This window comes from Monodon monoceros, unplaced genomic scaffold (assembly GCF_005190385.1).
Source record: "Monodon monoceros isolate NGI ecotype Baffin Bay Population unplaced genomic scaffold, NGI_Narwhal_1 Super_Scaffold_17, whole genome shotgun sequence".
In the NCBI taxonomy this organism is placed as follows: Eukaryota; Metazoa; Chordata; class Mammalia; order Artiodactyla; family Monodontidae; genus Monodon; species Monodon monoceros.
This window is the reverse complement of record NW_021703773.1, coordinates 9,560,134-9,581,683: the sequence shown is the minus strand read 5'-3', so window position 1 is coordinate 9,581,683 and position 21,550 is coordinate 9,560,134. Positions and strand designations below refer to the sequence as shown.

Sequence of the window (21,550 nt, the reverse complement as noted above, 5' to 3'; positions counted from 1 at the left end):
TGGGAATTTCAAAAACATGATGTGTGGAGAAAGGATAATTAAAACAAGAATCTCTGAGGCCTCCAGAAAGCAGCAAAGCAGCAAATTCTGCTAAGGCATCTGGTAAGAGTTTCTCTTTGATGATAGCAGACGATTAGTGGCTCTTCCACTTCTGAGAATGAACATTGCCCTTGTTAAACAGAAAGAGCACTGTGAACAAGTCATCTCCAAATCACCCTGAAGGTAGCGGTGTTGAAGCATCAGCCCTCTTGGAATAACTCCTGCCAGAGTCATCCTCTAGGACAGTGAGAAACATGCTGGCTTCATAAAGAATGGTATCAGTCCCAGAATTTAGAATTTAGAGCTGGAAGATGGCAGAGATATTCCACTGGGTTTTAGACAGGCCGTTGAGTCTATCCATTGGGCACCCGTCAATAAATAAGATTATGTCATCTTGATCTTTCACTATCAGTTGGGAACCCCATGGGGTGTAGGGTCAAGCCCACTGGGAAATAATCAATAATAGCCCCGTGCTAACAGGGGTCACGTCTGGCAGTCTGGTTTGTCAACAGGAACCCTGTATTCACACAAAGAACTGTCTAGCTTATGAATAATCTTTCTTCATCTAGGATAACAAGCGATTTTCTAGTGGCCCGTCCCCATGCTTGGTGCCATGGGAGAGATCAATGTACCCAGATGCACCCCTATGAAGGCAAAGACTAGTCTGGGTGCTCTTCGAGACAGCATTGTATCAATTAGCATCCATGAGGCAGACAGATGGCACATTAACGAGAGTTCAAGCAAAGGAAGTTGAATGAAGAAGCAGGGTGAAGGGAACCACGACGGATGCTGACATGCTGGGAGGAGCGACAGCAGTGATCTGTCACCACCCTGGAGTCTGAGAGAACACACAGAGGGAGTGGCACTCCCGGAGCCTGAAGCGTTGGAGCCATGGGAGAAGGCGCAGGTCCTTCTGCAGCAGGTGACGGAGCCACTACTACAACTGCAGTGAAGCAGGAGGGACTAGGAAATGAACAGGGGCCTCCTTTCTCTTCCTAGCCTGCAGTCTGCTGGAGCCACTCTCCTTTAGTCCGAGCTCAAGGCAAGCTCTCCTTTAGTCTGAGCTGGGAGAGGTGACGGAAGCAGTGTACAAAGAAAATCATTCTGGCCATGGGGTCCCAGATGGACTGCACTGGGGAGCAACTGGAGGTATGAAGACGGGTTAGGAAACTACTCAAGCTAAGAGGTAGCTCCGGCATGAAGTGATAAGGGCTCAGACTGCAGTTATGACAGTGGGAAAGGAAGGACAGGGCAGACTCAAGAGACATTGGTGAGGATGACAAACAGGCCTCAGCGACTAATTGAAAGTGTAGGGATGGCTGAGGAGAGGAGGAAACAACGGTGCTCAAGAGGTTTGCAGCCTAACTGACTCGGAAAATGACGGTGTTATAGAGAGATGTGGCGAGTTAGCTGGAGAGGGGGAGGCTAATAATTTACTGAAACAATTATGATGATTTTAAGGTTCCGGTACACCATCTGGGATGATATTTATTGGAGGTATTCTTCTTCACACGAATACTTCACCTGGGTTCAAGAGCTCATAAATGGCCTGGCTGTCCACCATTTCCCCAAACCCCAAACCTAAGACATCCTCACCAATCCTTTCTCCATTACTCCCAAATTAATCGTCTCCAAATCCTATTCATTTTACTTTTATCTCTCAAATCTACCCACCTTCCCCAATCCCATACTCTTTGTCTTTGTTTCGACCACAATCATCTTTTACCTAGAGTTCAGCGATTCTTTACCAAATGGTGTCCTGCCCCACCCCCATCATTTTCCACGAAGAAGTCAGCCAGGATGGTCTTCCTAAATAAGAAATCAGATTCTGCCATCTGCAGATTATATCCCTTCGGTGGCTCCCTTGGGATAAAGCCTTAACAGAACACGATAATCTTCTCATAGTTGACACCTGTTTCACTGTCTGCCCTCATCTCTCATCATTCCATGTCTCACCTTCTATGTCCCAACCACACTGAGCTATTTACATTTTCTTGAATGTGTCACACACTCTCTCACTCCCAACCTTGCACGTGACTGCCTTCTCTGTCTGGATTATCTTCCTTCTTTCACAACGCATCATTCTCGACATCAAACGTCAAAATATCCCTCCTCCTTCAGGGAGACTTTGCTGACATCCCAAGGCCATTCTGGGTATCTCTTTTCTGTGTTTCCTCAATATTTTATTCGTCCTGTAGCATTGCTTGTAACACTGTGTAGAATTAATTGCTTATTTGCTTATGTGACTTCCACTCTAGATCTATGTGTCTAACCACAAAAAAGTATTTGTTTAATGAATGAATAAATAAAGCAAGTAGACACATTGTTCTCTTGGTATTTCAATCAATTCAACAAGCTGGCACTGTATAACTACTACTTGCTGTGCCCTGTGCTGGAGGCTGGGTGTATAATGGTGCGTGCACGCCTGCAGACAAGAAATGTACAATCTAGTATAGTAGAGTCAGTGATAAGTCAGCAAATATATTACACAAAGTGTTCAGTAATATGGAAGGGTCAGATGAGTGCAGTGGAAAAGGCCTATACTTAAACTCAGATCGAGGTTCAAATTTATTCTCCAATTTTTATATGACCTTGAACAAAAGGCTGAACCTCTTAAACCCCAGTCCTTTAATCTATAATGAGGACACAAATCCTATTTTAGACCTTATTATGATTAAATAATAACCGTGGGGCATCATAGGGTTCGTAGATGTTCAATAAATGCTATTTTCTTCCTTTACATGTTTTGCTGTTGTGTTTGTGCTGTCATTGTTCGGGACTTAAAACATCTTCGGATACACCTTGTTAAAACGTAACAGCGGGTGAGGTGTGGGGATGGGGCAGAATTTAATCACAGAAAGGGGCTCAGATATTTCCTGAGAGCTTTTGCTAGGGGAAGAAGGAAAGGTTTCTGGGAAGGGTCCAGAAACTGAGGCAGAGACTCAGTGGGTGGATGTGCACGGGAGGGGGAACTGGGATCTGATTGGCATGTTGGCCTATGGCTGATACTGGCCTCCTCACTTGAAAATCCTAGGAGTTCCTAACGTCCACAGAGTTTTCCAGCCACAGCTAAGACCCATCCACTCACAGCTCTCACACATTTTCTCCTTCTTTCCAACCAGCTCAAAAGGACCTCGATGTGACCAGCAACAGCAGCAGCAGAGCAAAGCTAAAACTGCAGGCTTGCCTCTAGCTAACTATATTTCTTCACAGTGTCTTTTTTTTGTTTCTTCTTTAATCCATCAGCTCTTTTCCTGGCCCTATTCCTGCCTTAGTTTGAGATCTCTGCTAAATTTCCCCAGATCAGGGATTTTAACGTAGCGGTGGGTTATCCCCAGTGAGCAATGAGGGCAAAAATTGAGTACAAAACAATAAAATGGAAGTAAGAAAAAAAAAAAAGAAACCAAAATAAATATCAAAAGCAAAGAAAGGAAGAAGAAAATTGGACTCTATTTACAGATGGCATGAGTATTTGTGCTGAAAACCTCAAGGAAATCTACATGACAGCTACTAGAATTAATATGTAAATTTAGCAAGGTGGGAGAGTACAAAGTGAAGCATCCAAAAGTTAATTGTATTCTGTACGCCAGCAGTAAACAATCAGAAAATTAAATAATAAAAATTCGATTTGCAAGAGTACCTAAAAACAAACAATACTTAGGAATATATTTAACAAAAGATATGTGAGAACTCGTCACTGAAAATTATAGAACATTGCTCAAAGAAATTAAGGAAGAATCACATACATGGAGAAATAATCCATGTTCATAGGTTTATTGGAAGGTTCCGATTCATAGTACGTTAAAATTCATAGGTTCATTGAAAGATTCAACTGTTAAGATTTCAATTCTACTCAAATTGACTGAGGGATTCAAAGTAACCCCAGTCAAAATTCCAGCCAGTATGCTCACTGAAATTGACAAGCTCATTCTAAATTTTATTTGGAAATGTGACAGCTCTAGAATAGCGAAAACAATTTTGAAAAAGAAGAACAAGATGGACCTTGATAGTGTAAGAAGAACTTACGCTATCTACAAAAATCGAGATAGTGCAGTACTGACAGAAAGATAGACAAAAGGAACAATGAAACAGAATAGAGTCCAGAAAGAGATCCACACATATATGTCTAATGGTGCTGGAATGACTGGATATCCATATGCAAAAAAAAAGTGTCAATTCAAACTATACACAAAAATTAACTTGAAATGATCATAGACCTAAATGTGAAGCCTAGTACTATAAAATTTCTAGAAGAAAACAATGGAGAAATTTTAGTGACCTTGGGTTTTGTGAAGATTTCTTAAATAGGAGAGAAAAACCATGAGCTATAAAAGAAAATGCCAGTAAGTTAGACTTTATCAAAATAAAAATGTGGGTCTTTAGGGCTTCCCTGGTGGTGCAGTGGTTAAGAATCCGCCTGCCAATTCAGGGGACACAGGTTCGAGCCCTGGTCCGGGAAGATCCCACGTGCCGTGGAGCAACTAAGCCTATGTGCCACAACTACTGAACCCGAGTGCCACAACTACTGAAGCCCATGTGCCTAGAGCCCGTCATCCACAACAAGAGAAGCCACCACAATGAGAAGCCTGCTCACCACAATGAAGAGTAGCCCACACTTGATGCAACTAAAGAAAGCTGGCATGCAGCAATGAAGACCTAATGCAGCCATTAATTAATTAATTAATTAATTTTTAAAAATTGGGGTCTTTAAAACACATTGTCAAGAAAATGAAAAGACAACCAAGAGAATGTAAAAAATGTTTGCAAAGCATATATTTAACAAAGGACTTGTATCCAGACTATTTAAAGAACACTTACAATGCAATAATAAAAAGACAAACAATCCAATTAAAAAAAGAGTGAAAGAATTGAACAGACACTTCACTAATGACAGTATACAAGTTGCATGAAAAGATGTAAATGACACTAGTCACCAGGGAAATGGAAATTAAAACTACCGTGAGATTCCACCATGCACCCATTAGAATGGCTATAATTAAAATGGACAAAACCAAATGGAGGTGAGGATGCTCAGCAACTGGAATCCTCATACACCCCTTCTGGGAATATTATATGGCTCAATCACTCAGAAAAAAACCTTTTGGTAATTCCTGAAAAAGTGAAACATATGACCCAGACGTTCCACTCCCAAGTATATACACAAAAGAAATGAAAACATATGTCCACACAAAGACTTGTACACAAGTATTTATAACAGTTTTGCACACAATAACCCTAAATTGGAAATCATCCATAGCAGCTTTATGCACAACAATCAAAAATCAAAACCAATCCAGATGTTCACCGGCAGGTTATGCAGAAAGTGATACATGCACATGGTGGAATATTATTCAACAATAAAAAGAAACAAACTGCTAAATACACAACAAAATGAATAAATGTCAACATCATTATGTTGCGTGTACGATGCCAGACATGAGAGTATGATTCCATTTATATAAAGGTCTAGAAAATTTTAAAAATCTGTGACCAAAAAGCAGCTCTGTTTTGATTGGGGCCAAAGTAGAAGAAGGGAGGAACAACAAAGAAGCAAGGAGAAATTCTGGAGAATGATAGAAATATTCTCCATCTTGATTGTGGCAGTAGTTCCACATGTGTACACACTGAGTTGTGCATTTTAAATGGATGCATTACATTGTACGTAAATGATATCTCAATAAAGTTGATTTTCAAAAACAAAGAAGGCTAGCCCAATGCTATGTGTCTCCATATACCTACATCTCTACATATAACCACCAATCTCTGGAATTTGAACTTGAACTTTCCAAACAACATCAGTTACCTCATGGTCTCATAGAATGAGGAACGCATTCGCTGTCCATTTTCCTTTCCTTCCTGTCATGCATACCTCCACATTTCACTCTGTCTACCACTCCACCCACAAAATAAAAGTGTGAAGTTCCCTTCTGACTAATGCAACAACTTTAGACTCCCCCTGAAACAACAAACACAACAGCACGTGTGCATGGCGTATGTGCGCCCTTTCCCCCAAAACATCCCTTTATGGGGGGCGCTATACAAGGAAGCAAGTGATGTAATCATTATACGTGATAACTAAATGGTTAGAGGACAGGAATAAAGAATTGTAGGAGTTAACTATGAATCTGTGATGATACATAAATCATGTCACTTTGGAGTGGATTATTGAGGAGGAAGGGGACAACCATTTTCAGATTAGCTGCATCAACACGGGTGTGCAGGGACTTCCCTGGTGGTCCAGTGGTCAAGAATCCGCCTTCCAATGCAGGGGACTCGGGTTCAATCCCTGGTCGGGGAACTAAGATCCCACATGTCGTGGGGCAAGTAAGGCGGCGCGCTGCAACTACTGATTTCTAGCGCCTCAACTAGAGAGCCCGCCTGCTGCAAACTACAGAGCCCACGCGCCCTGGAGCCTGCGCACCACAACTAGAGAGGAGCCCGCGTGCTGCAACTAACACACCGTGCAGCCAAAAAATAAATAAATAAAATGTTAAAAAAAAAAAGAGAGAAAGAAAACCACTGGATTTAAAAACAAAACAAAACAAAAACACTGGTCTACAAGGTTTCACGGGTGTCCTGCACACCCTCACCTTCAGGTCACCTGCTACACAGAAGGTCAGCTAAACTAGCTTGTTTCCTTCAGTCTAGCCCAGAGGTCCCCAACTTTTCGGCACCAGGGACCGGTCTCATGGAAGACCGGTGGGGGTGGGGATGGTTCAGGTGGCAATGCGAGCGATGGGGAGCCATGGGGAGCGGCAGATGCAGCAGCTCACTCGCCCCCTGCTGTGCGGCCCGGCTCCTAACAGGCCGCACACCAGTACTGGTCCATGGCCCGGGGGTTGAGGACCCTTGGTCTAGTGAGTATTTTCTGCTAGTGGGGATTCCTTAAAGCTGCAATTAGTTAGCCTGATCCTATAATTTGCTGTGTTCCCAAAGCCAGTCACAATAATTCCTCCTGACTCCAAGAAGGTATGCCCAGCATCTAGAACATCTTTCTGCTATTGTCCACATACCCAGTCCTATTATTCTGACCAGCTGATGACTGATATTTGTGTAGGGTCTGAGTTCTGCTACTCGTGTCAATAATATCTGCTGACTCAGAGAAGCATTACTGTAGTTAACGTAGAGGTCTTGCTAACCTCTGTCTCTTTCTGAAGGCCAGTTAGTATTGCTTCTGAGTTAGGGCATTGGAATCATGAAATTTTGCTGAATACGGTCGTAACATTGAATTCCTGCCAGTTACCCTCTGGTCAGAAGTATTAGAGGTCTGCAGATGGTCTGGCAAGGTTTCTAGAAGCAGTAGAAACCAGCAGCTGACTGCACAGCTATATAAAATTAAAAGCTGTTTCAAGATATGTACCATATGTACATGTACAAATCCATTAGGTAACATGGTGAGCTTTTTGCATTATATGGGTATTAAATGCTATGGGAAATAAGGGACAGTCAGAGAAATACATTGGCAAGGAAAAGAGAGAAACATGTATCGAAATCTTAACCTAGGATGGTTGCTTCCCAGTTTTTTGGTTTTTTTTTTTTGCGGTATGCAGGCCTCTCACTGCCGCGGCCCCTCCCGTCGCGGAGCACAGGCTCCGGACGCGCAGGCTCAGCGGCCATGGCTCACGGGCCCAGCCGCTCCACGGCATGTGGGATCTTCCCGGACCGGGGCACGAACCCATGTCCCCTGCATCGGCAGGCGGGCTCTCAACCACTGCGCCACCAGGGAAGCCCTGCTTCCCAGTTTTAATAGGATATATATCAGTTAAGAAAACATGGAGAAAACAGATGCAAGACTTAAAACTCTAAGAAGACTGGTCAGTAACAATGAGTGAAAATAGCAATGCCTCTTTTCTAGAATCCTTAAAATATATTAGTGTCTTGTTTTAAATTAGAGAGAGACTAAATTAGTATTTTTATGACAATTATGACAGCAAGTCTAGCACTATGGTTTTCATTTTAGGAGTGTTATAGATCTGCATAATATTGTAGGAACAAGGAGTATGATCCTTATACCCACTGAAGAAATTAGTGATAAGAAGTTAGACTAGCAGAGAAATGAACGTTCAAAGGGAAACTTTGAAAAGATAATGAGATATTTGAATGAATTCAAGGAAACCTGTTTACCAGCTGTTTGGCTAAAAGTTCACGTAAAAAAATTCAGGGATGAGGCCTGCACTATTTGAAACTCTATGTGTCTTCAGGAGACCAACACTGGGATTAAAACTGAAAATCTTTCATCACTTTTCTGAATATTGGGACAATATGGTGTGCAATTGTAATCCATATGTTTAGCATTTTTAAGGTCAGGTTTCCTCCGGGTTTCATGAGCCATCAGGGAACCTCTTCTTTTAGTTGTGTAAGCCAAGGTGACTCTGTAATGAACCAGGGTACAAGCCTAGTTTTTACACACTTTTCATGATCTCTGTCCCCGATCAGAGAAGGATCTCTCTGGTCTGAGTCTGCCTGACACTGATGGCATGTGTGGGCAGGTCTGCTGTACGCCTGCCTGGTCTGCAATTCTAGGTGATGCTGGGGTTTTAGAGGAAGAAAGGATCATACTCTGACCCTCTCTGAGTTCAGAAACAAAACAGAAATAGACACCAGAAGGATCAAGGTGGGGAACACTGAGAGTGGCAAAGAATGGTTCCCCGCCAAAAGGAATTGTCAGCGGAAGTTTTCCTTTAGCTCAGGTTAGCTTTCAAAAGACATTTCTCTAAGCGAAAGTTAATATTAAATTGGAGTTCAGAGAGTAAACTAAATTTCTTAAACACTGTAGTCTGAAGCCATCTCTTTAGGGTAGCAAAGTTGAAATCCATATGCTACAGATGATCTCTGACTTCAAACAATTTTAAAGGACCGACATCACACTTTTTAATACTCCTTGTTATTATTAGCTCTATTCAAAAACACGTTTCTCACAGGTTCTTTGCACACTGTTAAATGTGCAACAAAGGTAGACGCATTTATTTTTAAGTGAGGAGAATTTTCAAGGACCTTAGGCCTCACTGTTCAGTTTGTACAATAAGTGGGTGGGACATTATATGGATGACCCGGCATTCATGGGTCGCGCTGAAGAATAAATCCCTTAGAATTAATTCCTATCTTTTTTCTTGAATTTTGGTACCTGGCTGTTTTTTGCAGTGGCATCTTCCGTCTTTTATCCCAGTTTACAGTTCTACTCTGCCCCTATATCCACGTCTGGTATTCACCACAAAGTTGTTGAAGAAGTTATTATTGAACAAATCATTGTTGAATCAACGAGTTTTCTACCATAAAGCAGCAAATTAAACACTATGTCTAAGTTATTGGCATACGGAAAGATGAAAACCCACAGGCCTCGTAAAAGAACCTTTAGGCAGCAAATTTTTTACTGCCTTAATTTTTTTTACCTTTAAAGTTTTCCTTTCTTCTTTTTTCTGGAGATAACTGGAGTTTGTTGCTTAATTTTCTAGAGTTTTCTCAAGCAGCCTTCCCCCAAAGTCCAACGCTAGGGAGGCTGCACAGGTGAGCAGACCGGCGAGCGTGTGATTGAGGCGTAATCTTGAGTCACAGCCACGGTCCTGGTTAACTCGTTCTTAAAGGAGCGGGAGGGGGAAGGGGGAAGAAGGGGGGACCCTGGTTGGGGTCAGGGGGAGACGGTGGCTGGGGGGGGGAGGGTGGTACAGAGGACAGCAGGCCCAAGGGTAGGGGTGCTGGCGGAACGGCCAGCCGCAGCGCGGCCGGCGTTTTCCGGCCGGGTTACTAGCGCCGCCCGTGAGGCGCCTGCGCGTTACACCCAGAGCCCCGCCCCTCGCACCCGTTACGCCATCATCCAGGCCAATCAGAGTGAGGAGGTCCGGCAGTGCCGGAGAGTCTTTGCCCAGCTGGCTAGAGAGTCAGTGCCACAGAATTCACGAACATTCTCAACCAAGTCGTGACCCGACCTTCCGGTCTGAAGACTGACGGTTTTAGCATTGAATCCTGTTGCATCATGGTGACCGTGATGGGTAGTGACACGACCAGCAAGCTGGGCTTCGAGGAATTCTAGTGCTTGTGGAGCAACATCAAAATGTGGCAAACAGTTTGACGTTGACCGTTCAGGGACCATGGGCAGCGGTGAACTCCCCAGGAACCTTTGAGGCAGCAGGGTTCCGCCTGAATGAGCATCTCTACGACAGGATCATCAGACGCTACTCAGACGGGGGAGGGAACATGGATGTTGACAGCTTCATCAGCTGTCTGGTCAGACTCGTCAGATTTCTGTGCCTTCAAACCTCTTGACAGACGTGGCACCGGACAAATCCAGGTGGACAGCCAGGAGTGGCTGCAGCTGACCATGTATTCCTGAATGGGAGCCCCAGACCTGCCCCCTCATTGCCTCGCCGCAGGACTCAACTTGGACTCTTCCGTCTCTCCCAGGGCTGAGGCTGATCGGAGTCACACCTTCACGGGCCTTTCAGTTCTCCCAGCCCTTGGCATCCAGCTTCTCAGTCAACAGCCAGGGCCCAACAAGCTTCACCACGCCCTGCCCGCAGGGTGACCCCAGGCCAGCACACCCAATCTCACACCCACTGCGTGACCCCTCTCCCGCACCAGTGCCATGTCCAACACTTGTGTTGCTTCCACATCCCAAGGGCCCTTCTCTCAGTTCTGGGAGGATCAGTCCAGTCCCTACACACCCTGGCATACCCATTCAGTTACCACCCGGAGAGCCCGAATTCCAGGCCATAACAGGCCCATATGCCCCAGTGCCTTTGTCTGTATTCTGCTCCCAGCCTGCCAGGCCCAAAAGGACAAAAATGTACCCCAGTGGCTGCTCTCTCTGAAAAAAAGAAAAAAAAACAGTCCAACAACTTTTCGCAGTCACTATAAACTCACGCATACCTCAAAGCCTTTTTGAAGAACTAACATACAGCTCAAGATTTTAACACTGCTATTTTGTGCTACAATTCAGATTTACTTAGTTAGGTCAGAAAAGTTCCCTCAGTACAGAAATCCATAGTCTTCACCCCCCGCCTTTTTTTTTTTTTTTTTTTGCGGTACGCGGGCCTCTCACTGCTGTGGTCTCTCCCGTTGCGGAGCACAGGCTCCGGACGCGCAGGCTCAGCGGCCACGGCTCACGGGCCCAACCGCTCCGCGGCATGTGGGATCTTCCCGGACCGGGGCACGAACCCGTGTCCCCTGCATCGGCAGGCGGACTTTCAACCACTGCGCCACCAGGGAAGCCCCTACCCTCCTTTTTATCTTGGGAAGTGATGGAACAGTGTAGAAGTTGAAGGACCTGTAACAAATGGGGTATTTGATCAGGTACTACCTAAGGACTAAGTACCCAGGGTTTTTGTTTTGTTTTTCATGTTGTATCATATCACCCAAAGAAGGAAGAGAACTTTGAACACTCTTCCTGAGAATAATTAATAATTGATTTGCTATGCTTGGAATGTGTAATGCATTGAGTTCCAGAGGACGTGCCTATCCTTACCAGTGGGCAGGAGAAAATGTACAAATCTTTCTGAAGAAAATATCTCTGATTGGATATCCTGCTAATGATCATGAGAGTGCTGTTTTGGATTTAAAGCTTGTTCTGCAACTCAACCCTAAACAGAAATTCTATTTTAATAAACAGGCAAAGACTAAGAAAAAACTACCTTATCAAGTGTGTGTTTGTAAAAACTCCACATCGCTTCCTTTGCAGGAATAGTCTTTGGCAGTAATTCTCATTCTGTCTCTGATGTTCATTAGATTGTATGACCTTGGATGAATCAATAGCCTGTAAAATAACTCAGAAAGTTGTTTTCAAGATTATATAAATATAAAGATGTCAGACATTTAAGCATCATGTCTTGAATAGCAAAGCTATTCATTAAATACTAGTTTTCTTTCTCTTCTCTTTTCTCCATATGTAGCATTTAAAACTTATTTTGTACACCACTTGGAATTTTATGTAAGCTTTGAGAAAATGCACTTTAATATCTGTGCTTTAGGAACATTGTGAAAGAATTTACCCCAGTTACAGGCCCCATTTACATGGTGAACAAAAGTATATAACATTGTGTGCAAATCAGGGCCAAACCTCTTTTGCAGGTCTTGAGACTAGTTAAGTATTCCCCACACTGAAACACTGCACGTTGGCCTGCTTCACCTGATCGAAGTGATGAGAGGTTAAAATCAGTGCGCAGAGCGCTTTAAAAATCTTGGGCAATCTTGAGCATCAAAAGAAAATCATTATCTGTTTTACCTTCCTTCTAATAGCATACTTAAGAATGAAAGTACATTTGGATGAAATCCAACTGAAAGAAAGTCCCCTCTGAAATGAGGATTCTGCCATCTCGAAGGTTGTTGTGCGTGTACTCAGCGGGATATTGTGCCATAAGCTTGGCATGAAAAATTGAAGTGAATAATGGGTAAAAGAAAAGGTATTCTTCAAGTTTAAAAAAATATTTTTCTGGGCAAAAAGGAAAGTGATTGTGAAATTTGAAGTTCTAATCATTCTGGCTAAAGGAGAACACATTTAAAGGGCTACGTTGGGACCAACATAAATGTGTCTTTGTTTTGGGTCAGGGTTTAATGCATAAAGGCCTTCAAAAGAACAACACCTAAAACTGTGAGGCATTCCCCACTCCTTCAGACTGGTCCACCAGACAAGAATACATCAGTGTGTCGGAATCATTGAAAAGAAAAGGCTTAAAAAAAAAGAAGAGGCTTATCCCAGATGTGATGGTTAGGGATGACACTCAGTTGCCTCCACAATATTTATTTCCAACCATTTCCTTCATTACTTACAGAAACTGCCTCCTACCAGGAAGAGTGAAAACATCTGAAATTTGCATTCCAGCCTCCCTTTGGGCTAGTGCACGGGCATGTGACCCAATTCTGGCCAATGTGTTTGAATGGGAAGTATTCTGGAGATAGCAAGCCCTTAGAAATGTTTTCCTTTCCCTTCAGTTAAAAAGGTACATGTATAGGGACTTCCCTGGCAGTCCAGTAGTTAGGAGTCCACCTGCTTCCACTGTAGGGGGCATGGGTTTGATCCCTGGTCAGGGAACTAAGGTCCCACAAACCACATGGCATGGCCAAAAAAAAAAAAAAAAATATATATATATATATATACTGTTTTTCCATTTCCCCTCTAATGTCCTGAAGGTGAAAGCCAACACACCTAGGATGTCCCAGCAGAAAGAAGATGGAAACACCTGGGTCCTTGATGGCTTCATCTCAGCTCCAGACCTCTTGTTAAGTAAATCCATAAATTTCCTTATCGTTTGAACAATTTAAATTGAGGTATACTTTACTCACAGCCTAAAGCATTCCAATTGATATAGTTCTTGTTGAAGGTTGAAAAAGTACTCCAATCAAGGCTGATAAAGCTTGAAAAAAAAAAAAGCAAGAGACTCCCCATGTGGTATGACCGAAAAACTACTGAAACACACATCCCCTACCACTTCCCATTCTTTATCTAAAATTCCCACCAGTAGAGGCTTGATGATGTAAGTTCATCACATGAACAAACTTTGACTTCCTTTATGTGTCAGGTTGTCAGATAAATATTTGGGACATACTCATGTTAAAAATGTATTCATCATTTATTTGAAATCCAAATTTAACTGAACATCCTGTGTTTTTATTTGCTAAATCTGGCAACCTTAACTACGTGTCACATCCTGTGGTAAGCTCTGGGTTTAAAATACCATTACCTATTTCAAGGAACTCATCTCTTTCGAAGACTGTAGGTGATTCTTCTGTGCACACTGGGTAGACACACGTGATTCTTCTGTGCACACACGCCTAAGAAACTCTCTGGTTCAACTCTACATTCTACAGACCAGGAAGCTGAAGCCCTAAGAGGTCACATGATTTGCTCAAAGGCACACAGCTGCTCCAGGGCAAAGGTGGAAATGGGTCCCACATTTCAGGGTTCTTTCCAGTGTACCTCTTCCTGTGGCCCCTTCACCCCTGCTCCTGAAGGCTTTTTGTTTTAGGATGAAACGGGAGGCTAATATTGTTTGACTTGGTGGAGAGAGGGAGACTTATAATATAAATAATCTAATTTCCTTTGATGAGGAAGACAATTGCATTTTAGTCACTTTCTTTTTTTCTTTTTTTTTTTGTTGGCCGCGTTTGCGCGGCATGCAGGATCTTAATTCCCTGACTAGGGATCGAACCCGCACCCCCTGCCGTGAAAGCACAGAGTCTTGACCACTGGACCGCCAGGGAAGTCCCCTTGGTCACTTTCTTACACGGAAGAGTATTTTGAATAAGAGGAGAAATACACAATTGTGGAGCAAGAAAATTGTCTCCAAATCTACAGAAATACTTTCTTGAAAAGAAAATGTTCCAAATATTCTTTCATATAGGTAATATACATCTACACATATCTGTCGTGTGCATAGGTGTCATATGTACAGTTATATGTCATATATATAGCTAATTACAATAGATCATATAGGTGATATATAACTCAAAGCCACATCAAGACTTGTTGTAATTTGCAAATATCAATAAGGAAGGCTTTCCTTTATTTCCCAGGTATCCTTAGCTAATATTTTGGTCGAGATTCCCAAGTACCCAGCCTCTGTAAGTGATGAACATGGTGACTCTCCAGTTGGGAAGTCATTATTCCTTCTGAAAATGGGCAGCATGGAATTTAAAGCCCTCTGGGTAGGCAGCTATATTATCACATTTCCTACTCATAGATCATCAGGGCAGAAGACTCAGAGTTTTTTCTAGAAACCTTTTACATCTAATCCAATTCTCTCATTTTGCTCTGCTAGTCCAAATCATGGGATTCTGTCAGTGGAGAAGATGGAGACCACATTAAGTCAATTCTCTGTAGAAGATCTTAAATCCAGCATAGGTTGCTTGTAAATCTTCTTTTCTCATGTTTCTTATAAGCCAAATCCAATTATCCTAAATGCAAAGAATAAGGCAAATTTCACATTAAGAAACAATCTCAGAACATATACCTAGACTATTGGGCTGTATTAATCAAAACAAAAACAAACAAACAAAGAAAACTGAAATTCCAGAATAAATAGGATAAATTCAGTGGATCCTTGGAATTCCTTATAACGGCACGTGACTCAAAATCTCAATTCTTTAGATACAGACATCCTCAATTAGTCTATGCAATTATCATGTATTAAGTCTTTTCAAGGTCTATCAAGTTGACTCTCCAAGTTGTGCATTCCTTCTCATGGAATGACCACACATGACCATATCACAAATAACAGCTGTCTCAAGCTACCTTACCTCAGGCAGGGAAGGTCTTTGTGAAAACCAAAAGAAGCTCCTGTTTGAAAAAAAAGATTGCGCACTGCAGCTTCTATCTTCCCAATTATTCAGCTTTTTAAGCGTTCTCCCTTGCACTACCTCCAAGCTACTGACATTTTGGCTGTTTCTGAAATTCAAATCTTTTCTCCAAAGACAAGAGCCCACATTCATTTCATTGCATGCATTCTGTTATGCTTGTTGTTTTTGTTAAATGAATCACATTACCTTATAGTCTCACCTTGTGTAGATGAGAACATTATCCCATGATAAGAATTTCTGTAATGGAAATGTTAAAAGTATACCCTTGAGACTTCGACCTCCAGTATAGTGGATTCTGCCTTACCTGCTTGGACATGTTGTATTGAATTGAGGTCACAGTTATGCAAATAACATTCCAGAGATTTTTCTCCCACTGAAATAAAGGGGGCTGTTCAAGCTTCTGTCTCTCCCATTGGTTAGGAACTCTGACTCCTGGACCTAGAGAGCTCTCCAGTCCTAGAATTAAGCTATTGTTATTCAAGTGACTTCTGTGGGGGCCTCAATCCTCTCTCCCACCTCCCTGCACCATTGCCTCTTAGTCAGCATGACTCAACACTGGACTAAGAATGTTCTACTTGAACTTTGATTGATTTCAGAAGAGTGGCATGTCTTAAATGTTGACCATTTACTGATTCACTGTGAAGACAGAATTCCTGAAAACCGTAAAATAAAGTTTGAAGCCAAAAATGTGACCCAAGAAAACTGTGTAAACATATTTTCTTAGAATCCTTGACATCTATGAACTTTTCTATCAGATCTCAGCTCTAGATAATGGATTACTATGCACTAGTGGGTCTTTGGGAGTATTTCTTCTCCTTCTTTTTCTTCTTTCCTAAAACTCCCTGGCCATTAGAAATTGGTCTCTTCCTTATCAAGCCTATCTATGTATATAAATTATGAAATAATTGTTGATGAAAAGTCTACTATTTCATAGTAGTAAAGAGATCCCTAATAGGCAATCATCTCAAACATTCCAAGTAGGACTGAGGACCAGACACAAGCTGTACTTACAGCTGATGTTATACATGTGTGTATTGGGGACAGTATTTCCAGGCATGATTCCGGCACCCACAGACCACTGTATTTCACTCTGAGCAGTGTGAGCTGCCAACTTGGGAGTGTTCTTTCTTTCTCAAGAGATTAAAGAGAGAGAGAGGTGTTTCGTTCTTTAAAATACTATGAGAGTGAGTGCAGGTATCCCCCGATTTTCAAAAGTTCTCTCTAAGCCACTTTGCTTTTACGAAAGACCTGCATTAGTACCTATTTTATCTAACAGAAAGAAATCTGAAGAGGATTTTCGCTTTTACCATAAAAGGTAAAAAGCAAAGATAGCATTCAGCGTTTGCTTTTTGGGGGTTTTTTTAACTAATTTTTAAAAAATTTTTGGCTGCATTGGGTCTTCTTTGCTGTGCTTTCTCTACTGTGGGCTTTCTCTACTTGTGGCAAGCGGGGGCTACTCTTCGTTGTAGGCTGTATTTAAAAAACAAAAACAAACAAAAACCCCTGAAATTCCAGAATAATTTCAGGGCTCTTATTGCGGTGGCTTCTCTTGTTGCGGAGCACGGGCTCTAGGCGCGTGGGCTTCAGTAGTTGTGTCGTGCGGGCTTAGTAGTTGTGGCGCACGGGCTTAGTTGCTCTGTGGCACGTGGGATCTTCCTGGACCAAGGATCGAACCTATGTGTCCCCTGCATTGGCAGGCGGATTCTCAACTACTGCGCCACCAGGGAAGACCCCAGCATTTGTTTTGCACTGAGACTTAGTAGAGGCATCTGTGCACCCAGAATAGGGAGAATGGCCCCGTCAAGCTCCTTCCCCAGAACCACACTCAGGATCTCAGCAAGCAGCCGCCATAGCTTTGAACTGTGTCTGTGAGCATCTGTGCTTTATCTCCATTTATTTTGTGCCTCCATTAGCAAGATGTGTCCAAAGGTAGTTGCTTCTTTGCTTTACAGCATCGTGGCTCGTGAAAGGGTCCATAGGAACTCTACTTTCTGATAGCTGGGGAAACCTGTAAAGGTGTACTGGAGGAAGTGGAGATGCATGGAGGGGATAAATGAGATGATAGGAAAGCAGAATAAACCAGAAAAGCCAGTGTTTGTTTAGCGTCAGTAAATGCTACTATGAGTGTCCCCAACAAAGAAGTCCTAGCTTTAAGTTCAGTTACTTCCTGTCATGACAGTTAATATGAATTAAAATAAGAATTAATAATCATTCGAATATTTGTTCTTATTACTACCTAAATTCCATCCAGCTAAGTGTTCCATTGCCAAAAGCAACCCCAAAGAGATGACAGGAGAAGCAGCCCTCTCTGAGTTAAACCTAAAATTATTTCCTCATTGTCATCCTACCCATTTCCTTTTGAAGCCAAGTTATCTAAACTCTTTTGGAATTCATTTATCTCACAAAGTGTTTAGGCAATTCAGTTGAGAACAAAAATATGTTTAGTTTTTTTTTTATAGAATTTCTCACTGACTTTTTGTTTCTAAGAGTGTATCCTTTCCATTTGCTTTAGTGTAATTATTTTTCTTATGGAGGTGATTGTTTTGAAATGAGGGCTAAATAACATTGTCTCTAGATATTATTGCTACCTTTAGCTGATATTCAGACAAGGAGGACAAACAGCTTTCTCAAAGATAGTGCTGTTATTATCACTAACTTCCATTTACTAATATCTTTCTTTAACTAATTAGTATTTAACTGGTGAATAAATGCCTCATTAAAACAATTCTGATAGGCTCATAGTGCCATCTAGTGGTCAACGTTCAAAATATCATCCCACGGGCCATTTTCTTTCTACCCATCAAAATACGGTCTTTATTCTTGAAGAAGTAGCTCCAGCTACTAACCAAGAACTATTGGTCGGTATCCCTGGACCCTCACACAAAGCCATGACAGCATTTCTAACATTGATGCAGTCTTAGGGAAAATTAACTTATCATCCTGTGTGCCTTGGGCTCCTAACCCATTTGGTGCGTGGAGCCACTGCCACTAGAAAAAAGGAGAGTTGCACGAAGTGGTAATTCAATGCACTAGTGCATCCTCATTAACGGCATGCTAGGTAAGGATACAAGTATAATCACTCAGTTCTCTTGAATACCTGAAGTAATAAATGATATCTGTACAACATTTTTTTTCTTTTTTTTTTACTGTATAAGAATTTTACAATTTTACCTAATCCTAACACCTACCTTGTGACTAGGATGGAAGTACTTATATTGCACTTGAGGGAACTAAAGTTAATGAAAATTAAGTGACTTGATCAGAGGCAGGCACCTACAAAATGCTCAAACTCAATCACGGGTTTTCAAAATCTCAGTGACTCGAGCCACCAGCACATGAAAAGGCTGATAACTCAGGACAAAGGAGACCTTTTCTCAGAAATGCAGAAGACTGAATATATGCTTATCTATTAATGTGATTTACTACTTTAGAATGTATATAAGGAAAAATATATGGTTATCTCAACAGATGCTTAGAAAGCATTTGATACAATTCAACTCCCATTCTTGATAATAGTAGAAGTCTCAATAGATAGTAAAAGGATGCCACCATAGCTTGATAAAGGTTACATAAAAGAATCCTATCACAGTCCTCACATATAATAGTGAAACCTTATAACTGTTTTCTAAATCTTGGCTTTTGAGTTTCGAGGATTTGGAAAAATACAATCAGAGCAATTTTTTTCCCTGAAGTGGGAGAATAAAAGCGTCAAAGAAATAAGGTAAACGAGTTACATATCCATTGAGACAGAGCCTCTCACCATGCCAGAGAGGAAGGGGAGAGGAGAAGAGAAATAATAGAAGCTCTAGCAACATTTGAGGAATCCAGTGCCAGTGACCCTGGACTGCTCTCCATGGACCTTCCCAGGTAAGGGTTCTAAGACAAGGCCCCAGAACTCCCCCTGCTGCAAGAGGATGCAGAAGCACTTGAGTAGGAGTGCTTGGGTGGTGAAGGGCCTTCTGCAGCCCCACCTGGTTTCCTACTGCAGCCCAAGGGGAGTTTGGGAACAGTGGGATAATTTTAAATCTGCTTTTGCGGGATGCAGGAATAGCTAAGAAAGACACAGATCTGGAGAGGCCTCTCTGTCACTGACAGTGATCCTTCTGGAATAAGGATCAGATGGAACTATGGATGTCTCAGGATGGAGACCCCCGATGGTTCCCCATAATGTAGTACCTGGCATGCCCTGAAGAACCTACAGACAATCCAGGAAAAAGTGTCAAGGAGATGTGGAATTTAAAAGAATATGTTTGTGCCGTAAGAAAAATTAGACCAATTAAGCTCAGTTACAGAAAAATTACATTGTACATGCATAGTTTATGGAGTGAGACTCATACCTGGTACTCATACATGCAAATGAACATGCAAATGAATAGATAAATCTCTGGAAAGACAAATGACCAGAGAGTAACATAGGCAGGGCTGTCTCACATAATTGTGCAGGTACCATTCCCATTTTTATTCCATGTTATCTTATATTAATGAGAAATAGTATAACATAGAGGTTAAGAGTTCTAGCTCTGGAGACATTCTGGGCAAATTACTTCACCTCTGTGTACCCTGCTTTTCTTAAGCAAAATGAAGATAATAACATAAGCTACCTCATAGAGTTGTTTCAAGAATTGAAGAAGTACATGTAAATTTTTTTAAATGCCTGACATAGAGTAAGTGCTCAACAATGTTAATCTTTATTATTTTGCATTTTGATGAAAATATATTTGAATGTTACTTAGGTAACTTTTAATATGAAATGATTTTATAATAAAACTGAAAAAAAAAAGTAACAACCCAAAGTAGAATATTGAAGATACCAATTCAGATTCAAAGTAATATTTAGATGGTATCAAATAGATAGCCAGCCCTTACATTAAGAAGACAGGAGTATAACAATGATGATAGTTCGATTTGCAGAGGTTAGAGAGAATTTTAAGAAGATCAGAATTTGGACTGAGTCTTGAAGATTAAAAATGAGCTCTCTGTAAACTCTGCCTGCTTGGGACCCTTGTGTCAGTGTCTGTGGGTGGGTTGCTTTGTAAGGGCTCCTGGTGGCTTTCTTCTGTGTCTGTGTTTTCCCTTTCTCTCTCTCTCTCTCTCTCTCTCTCTCTCTCTCTCTTTCTCCAGGGGACATGCCTCCTATTTCATTTAACAACCTCCCTAAACTGGACATGTAAGTGGGAAGGCCTTCATGAGTTACTTCAAACCTAATGAAATAATGTGGAATTTTGACCTTTTGAAATGATGTTTTAGCATAATAAAGCTTTACACCCTGATTCTCATTCCTTCTGATTCTCTGGCTTTCTATGCTGGTTTAGAAGATATTCAGGTTCCCAGGACCTTGCTTTCTTTTGCTATTAGAGGTGATAACTTCAAGGTTATTCTATTGTAATTATTCCAAAGTGGGAAAGCCTGAACAATAACCTCTAGTAAGGAGTGATGCAACAAGCCTCACACAGATGGCAGGGCTCACAAATTAAAATTATGTACAGAAAGGGAATGTTTGAATATAATTCTCTGTTCCTTGGGAAGAACAAAAAGAACTCACATAAAGTTACTCACATGGTTATGTTTGGAAAACATAAACCAAGCCAAGTGGACACTATGCAACTGCTTTAGTATTTAATATTGTATATAATATTATTTTAGTACATTAATAATGCTTGTTTATCGTAAAAAAATTTTTGTTTAGAAAATACAACTGAGAAAAAGTAATAGAAACCGTAATATTAACGTAATATTAACAGTGGTTAATGTATATTTTTCCAGACATTTTCTTATGCATAATTTTGCAAAAGAAAATGAAATTATATACAATTTATACACATACAATTTTATAGTCTCCTTTTTAGGCTGCTTTTACTTCAGATATGGTGAAGACCTTTCACACTTTATTATTTTTTAAAACTGCAGTGTATTCTATTAACCCTCTAAATAAATCTCCCCTTTCTAATAAATATTCAATTATTTCCAGGTTTGCATCCATATACAAAACACTGCATTACACATCTTTGTTCGCACTTGTTAAAATATGTGCTTAAGATAGAGTCTTTAAAATTGGGATTACTGAGTCAATGGGACACACATTTTTCTAACCTTTCTATTACCTAGAAAGGTTATACCAGTCTAAACTGCTGACAACACTGTCTGAGAGTAATTTCGCTGCTTTAGGAGCTTCTCTGTGTAGAAATTATGTGTACTTCTTTGTGCCGCTTCCAAGATCTTGTCTGCT

At 41.4% G+C, this 21,550-nt stretch overlaps 1 protein-coding gene and 1 pseudogene across 1 annotated transcript in view; one reads left to right on the top strand and one right to left on the bottom strand.

Annotated features, from left to right (window-relative positions):
• LOC114897675 overlaps positions 1-11,371 on the top strand; it is a 35,181-nt pseudogene extending 23,810 nt beyond the window's left edge.
• Positions 11,372-13,145: 1,774 nt separating this feature from the next.
• The window catches only part of FUT10 (fucosyltransferase 10), a 293,328-nt gene continuing 284,923 nt past the window's right edge, over positions 13,146-21,550 (bottom strand). Inside the window, exon 13 of the transcript XR_003794123.1 lies at positions 13,146-14,922. The gene's annotated coding sequence lies outside the window, so the exon portion shown is untranslated. The remainder of the gene's footprint in view (positions 14,923-21,550) is intronic.